Raw genomic sequence first — 7,146 nt, 5'->3', positions numbered from 1 at the left:
AAGGGGCAATCCCACCAAATATGCAGAATCGAGCCCACCCCTCCAACGTACCCCCTTTTTATGGTCATAGTTTGGAGGCAATTAAAAGCTTCTACTAGGTCCTGCTGGGGGTGTTTGTGGGTATTTCTTTATATACTTTCTAGCTTTGTACTAATTAATGTATGTCAAATACCTGTATATAACTGACCAGTAAATTTCCATTACTGTCAGACACTGAAGTTGATTTAGTAATGTGTGTAAGATGTAGTTAAGTAATCACAAACGACAAGAGATCCTAATTAGTAACTATCAACCCACATATAACTGAATGTCCTCAATCTCTGGGATAACATACAAATTTTGTCCCTTTGTTTTTTGAAAGACAATCGATGTGGCCGTAGTTTAATATAATAATGGTATTATGTGTATAGTTGGATACAAGAGGATATGTCTCATCTTTAAGTGATTTAATACTTGTATTGATCATATACTAACACATATTTTTATAATGGCATGAGAAATCTAAGTGCAGAACAATGTATGCCTGCAAACTACAGAACTAACTCACTTGATGAAGTAAATTCGTCAGCAGTAACCTGCTTTCAATTCTTCATATAAGCATTACATAATCTCTAATGATTTTGGAAAGATGACAGTTTGGAAAATAATAAGTAAATGCTATTTATGGTTATTTTAACCTGAGGCTTTAACAGTATTTTATGCACAGTTCATTAAGTCCGACATCGAACCAATGATATGATGTAAGGCATTACTCCAATCAGAAGGAGACTTTCTTATGGACGTGGAGTGTGCATAATAAACTGAACACCAGTGACGAGGTATGCGGCATAGCTCCAATCGGATGGATGTTTTCTTATGGGCGTGAATTAAGCCCGTAACCGATTGGAGGATCTGAAGGCGGAACTTGGAATATGCCTCGGATTGGCTGCTAACCGGTGTTTTGGGGATATATTAAGCTCCGAACATCGGAGCCTCGGCTTATTCATTTAGATATTGAATGTGAAACATTGAGAAAGGCTTTCTAATAGCCGAAACGCGTTTGTACAGCACGTTCTTTCTAGGCTTATCCTATCACTCCAGTCACCTGATGCCGACGATTCCTGTTATCGGCCAGGAAACAGAAGAGTGTTAGGAGAGCCTCTTTTGCTTTTCAATATTATTATATAGGTGGTTGTGGGTAGTGTAACTTACCTATCAGGGATGTCTATCCTGATTTTAACTTTTGCTAAATTAAGTATGAATGATTTTATTTTAATCATTATTAGAGTGAGAGTGAGTGCTATAGTAACCCCTTACTTTCCTGTCCTGTTGTTTCAATAGGGTTTATAGCTAACATAAAGTGGGCTGTAGGGTCCTATAGGTGCTTCGAGGTCTCAATAAGTATTTAGCTTGCTTAAAGGGGGCTGCAGAGGCCTGTATCTGATCTGAAGTCTCACGTGGGTGTATATTTGACAAAATGTCACTCTTTGGTGGTAAAATTAATATAATTTATATACTAATCAAGGTTTTAACTTTTTATTATTAGTTACCACTATTATATGTGAAGTGCATACAGAAAGAGAAGCGCTCTACCAGGAATAAACAACAGCTTCTTTTAGTCCAATTGTGCTTTTCACAGAGGAGACATTTCCTGAAGTATATTAGTCTGATCCTTCCTAGTAAGGTCAGTCCAGCCTCAAAATAACAGGGAATCTTCCTCTGAACAAGGAACATGGCAACCCCAGACAATTATTTCAGCCTTCTTTGGGCCACTTCAGTGAGGTGCAGCCATATTACTCTAAGCTCATTGGGCAGATTCCGCATCTGGCTACCCCATCAGCCTTAGGCAGACTAACCGATTATAGGCTAGATTACGTGTGGAGCAATATTTTTTAAAAAAATATATTTTATATGTAATATTTCAATATTGCGCCTTAAGATTACTAAGTTTTAATGGGCACTAGTCCGACTGCGTTAAAGGGACGTGAAACCCAACATTTTTTCTTTTTCTTATTTTTCCTGATTGAAACAAAGCATGTGATTTTAAACAACTTTCCAATTTACTTCTTTTATCCAATTTGCTTAATTTTTTTGGTATTCTTTTTTGAAGGAGCAGCTATGCACTGCTGGGAGCTATCTGAAGATATCTGGTGAACCAATTAAACAATTATATTATGGATCTGTAATAACCATGGAGTGCAACCTAATAGGGATCAAAGTTATACACTAGAGAATCGTTGATCAGAAAGAAATTATAGAAGCCTTCTTCAAGTACTATCAAAGAATATATACTAAAAATGAGGTAAACATATACAATAAGGAACATTTTTGGAATAAATGCATCACACCTATCTTAAAGGGACAGTCTACTCCAGAATTTTTATTTTTTTTAAATGATAGATAATTCCTTTATTACCCATTCCCTAGTTTTGCATAACCAACACTGTTATATTTATAAACTTTTTACCTCTGTGATTACCTTGTATCTAAGCCTCTGCAAACTGCCCCCTTATTTCAGTTCTTTTTTTTTTCTTTCTTTTTTTCAAATGAAATTTTTATTAAGGTCACCCGTTATAGACATGAATACAAACACGTATACTGTCCAAAACAGAAAGAAAAATAAGAGACATCAATACACATATACATATTCTACTAAAAAAAGAAAAAAAACACAGAACAAAAGAATATAAAATGAGATCATCACATTCCTGTAAATACGATTAAGTAAACATGTGACTTTTATTTGTATTAACCTTTTACCACCGTTAGGCCGTTGTTTTCCATCCAAATGGCACTGGGCTTTAGCGTCGCTAGGACGAAATACAACGTCATAGCTTCCTGGATTTGATCGCAGTCTGGAGGGTGTTCCTAGCATCATAGGGACGCCCCCAGACCCGATTCCATAATTGAAATTGTTCCGATGTAGACATTATGACCCTGTCATGAAAGGGTTAAGGTCATCATTTATAGATACAGACCCGTATTTTGTCCAGAGAACACAAAAGGGTAAAAGAAAAAAAAAACAGAGGACATTCATACATGCCCTGACAAGAGACAGAGTATAAATACACTTGGTACTTTCCCCTAATACAAGGATATAAATAATATCATTACATGCATCTATGCCACTGGACATATATCATTAACATTTGACCAACACAAAATAGACTGCTCTAACAGTAAAAGCATATCTAAGGACTTAAATATGTTACAACCTTTTTATATATAAAGGAAAAACAAAGAACATCATCCTTAAACACAAACTATATAATATCGCTACCTTCAGTTATGAAATAAGATTCAAATAGATCCTGGTGAGTGAGGAGGGGAAAGGGGAAGAGAGGGGGAAAAATAACCAAAAAAAACCCCACCGAAATAAGGGAGATTTATAGACCATCTAGGGCGCTACTTTCCTTATCCGTTCATCCCTAGATTTTGAAAAGGGGTCATAAGTTGTCTCTGGGGATTGCTCCCATATAGTTTAAGAAAATACAACCATTTTATACCAAACTTATCCTGCCGCGTTTCCGAATTATTGGAACTATCAAATTGTTCAATAATAAATTGAGTTTGCAGCATAAACGTTAAATTATTAACAGTTGGTTCCCTTTTATTTTTTCAATTTCTAAGAATAAGTGTTAGGGGGACCCACTTCTGACTAATGTTATGTGTAACATTGATGTAACCAAAATGAGCAAGTCCTTGTAGTTAGACTGCTAAAACCATATATACAGTACTGTGCAAAAGTCGTAGGCCACCATTAGATTTCTTGTTTTAGCAATGGTATAACTGCCATATATAATTATTTTTCAGTCTCTTTATTAGAATACAACCAGATAATACATGATATTTGTATGCAGTATTAAAAAACAGAAAAAAAAATCAGAAAACAACAGCTTCTATAGGCTAAAGTGGCAAGTATTTAGTGTGACCTCCCCTTTAACTTGATCAATAGCAGGAACCTGGCTCTCTTAAACTTAAATGGAATGGAACCCTTATTAATGTCATTGCTAACACCTGCATTTGTCCTACTATTTCATGTCAAAATGACTGTTGTCTATTACACCAAGTTTGTGCAAGACATGCTTGAGCATTACATACACATGTGGTATGAGTTTAATTCAGTGGAAGCTTGCTAATAAGACCAACTTTCAATCACATTATTCCATTCAAAATGCCAAAGATTACAGAATTTGACAGACATAAAATGACACTTTTGCATCAGCAAGGCCACTCTCAAAGGTAAAGCAGCAAACAAACTGTATACTCAAGATGTGGTAATCAAGCTGTTATAAAGAAATTTGAAGAATCAGGTGAGGTCAAGGACAAAAAAAGGACTGGGAGGCCAAGAAAACGTTAAAAATCTGATGAGGGGGGGCGGAGCCAACTGCCGAGGCGAGTAGTCGCATCTACCCAGACCTCCAGCAACGATATAGAAGAAAAGAGACTAAAATGTCATTACATCTTTATTAAAAGACACCTACAATGCGCATTGTGTTAAGAGGAACCTGTGGAACCTTCAACTTCCCTCTCATAGCTCAAATTTTCCCAGAGATCACCGTATAATGACCCCTCTTGTTGGGACCCGCATGGTACACCTAGACTTGAAACGGCGCGGCAAACAAGGTAACTCAGTCAGCTCTATGCGATACACCTTAGCTTCTTGCATGCCTGTAGAGAAGAGACTTGTGGAGTCGGGTATTCACTTTAACTAACCAGCGTAACTCACACCAATCCATAATGGAGATCATAGATCTTTTACTGCAGCTGGCAAATAAGATGGACGCACAGTTTCACTCTCTTATTACTACGCTGCAGGATGAGCGTTGCGGTGTTGCGGAGGGGGAAGCAGCCGGGGCCTCAACCCAAAGCTTTCATGAACTGAGGGTACAGGTTGGATTCTCTGATGCGGTTATGGAGAAACACGCTAAGTTGAGCAGTCAGCAGAGTACCGGGCTGACCTCAGACATAGGGATGACACGCCCCGACAACCCAGAGCTAGTGAGAGTGCATATTGATTGCATTATGCACACGGAGAATCTGGCTTTAAACTCCCTAACGATGCGACCGACAGCAGTGGAACTTCAAGTTCAGGCTGACTCTGGATTGTGCTTTCTAACCACCGCTCCAACAACTATGGCATACAAATCCTATTCCTCATGCTTGGACCTGTTGAGGCCCGGAAATCTTTATGAAGATGTCCACTTAAACACGCTACCATGTAGGTCTCACGGGATGGATAATAGATTTCTCTTCGATCCCTTTAAGGAAGGTCAGGGTGACCCAAAGGTAATGCGCAGCTCCTGGATCCTACTAACATATGACAACCTTCCCAATGAGGTATCGCCCGTTTTGTGGCTACACTTCTATCAGCTCTCTCAACCTTCCCTGCTACCCACACCGGGTCCTATACAGCTACATAGGAGAGGCATTGGTTAACTATTGAGACACTGTTGACCCTACAAAATGGGCTATATTGTTACCTATTTTCTGCTGCTCCAGGCTCCTTCAGTATAGCTCTTATACATGGTCTGCACTACTTTTGTTTTGGATCTATCTGTTTGTCACGCAGCTCTGCATGTTTTAGTGGCTGCTTGCTGACTCAAAGGACATTCCCAGTTCCTGCTGGATATTGTGATCTCTTATTCCAAATTCACTTCATAACATTGTATTTTCCTTTTTTTTTTTTTTTTTTTTTTTTTGATTGATGGGATATTGAGGGAGAATATTGGACATATCTGTTGAGTTTTGGTGAACGACTTGAATATTACTCACTTTCCTTCTATGCCCCCACATTTGGAACTTTAATTTGAGACTCATGCTGATGCTCAGTCGCTACCGCAAATCATTTTATTTGTCACCCGCATAGTAGCTCCTGTTTATTTAGCTTAGGTTTGAATTCTAAAAAACAGTTTGAAGTTGATATTTTATTATTTTTCTCAAATACTTATCTTCTGTTCACATGTTAAATTACTCACCTAATTTGTGTGTTTGAAGTAACGAGCAATATGTGGAACTGTATGTTGGGCTATGCCCTGCACTCTATATACTTTTGGCAGTCAATAAGCCTTTGACTCGCAACAGATAGCTCACACAAAACATTTTTAACAAACACAGCAGTTATGCTTGGAGTTTTTATTGTTTGGGTTTGTTTAGCCATGTTTACCTATAGCTCCTCTTTAGTTTATATACTCACAAAGGTAAGCATATCCTCTATACCTGCTGTAAATATTAACAGCATTTATTTAGACCAAGTTATACTAACCACTTGTAACATAAGTCATACTTAAACCCATTTATTAGTATGTTGGGCAATATCTGAGTAGCTCTCTTGTAAGTCCCTCTTCACCCCTTCCTAGCAACTCCCATGTAAACCTCACTAGTATGCTATAGCAATATAGCTTGTTACAAAAGCCCACTCTGTTTTTTTCAAACTCTAAGTAATTTTTGGGCTTCATAAAAAGTATCCAGTGTTTACTCACTCAGACATACATCTCATGGAATATATGGTTCCACGTGGCCCTTTTTAGTTGGGAGCCCCGCTTATAACAGTCAATAAAATACAGCTATTAAAAGCGAAATATCTACACTACACGACAAAACAGGTCATTATTATTATAAAATTCTGTATGATTGTGTTCAGCCTGTACAAAATTTGCTATATGTTTTGTAATGCTTTAGCTATCTACTGACATATATTGGATGCAAGCTTGTTGAATTTTAACTGTTTTTTATGTCGTCTCACAAAACCTATCATTTTTGCAGATAGCATATAGATTTTCATGCCGCATATTGCCTGCTACTATTGGAGTTAGATTAGGTATAAACCTCCATACAATAATAGTTAAACTCCTAATACAGCTCTTCAGGTTCTTGCAATTAGCACAGACTCACTTCAGTACTTAGATTCCCTGTCCAATACACTATTGCATTGTAGAGGGGGCCTCACTTGTATAGCCCTACTATCAGCATACACTTACTATGTTTACATGCCACTATATTTGCTATTACGATAGTAAACTCTGATACATCATTTTATCTTGCTAGGTCATATTTGCCTATAGTCCTACAAATTGCCAATATTACTGCAATATGCTAACTATCCCTATCCCTAGCTGTAGCAATTTTGAGGGTTATTAGCTGTGAGGATATGAGTGTTTGTTTTCA

Source organism: Bombina bombina, chromosome 2 (assembly GCF_027579735.1).
Source record: "Bombina bombina isolate aBomBom1 chromosome 2, aBomBom1.pri, whole genome shotgun sequence".
Classification (NCBI taxonomy): Eukaryota; Metazoa; Chordata; class Amphibia; order Anura; family Bombinatoridae; genus Bombina; species Bombina bombina.
The sequence above is the reverse complement of the archived record's forward strand: the minus strand, read 5'-3'. Positions refer to the sequence as shown.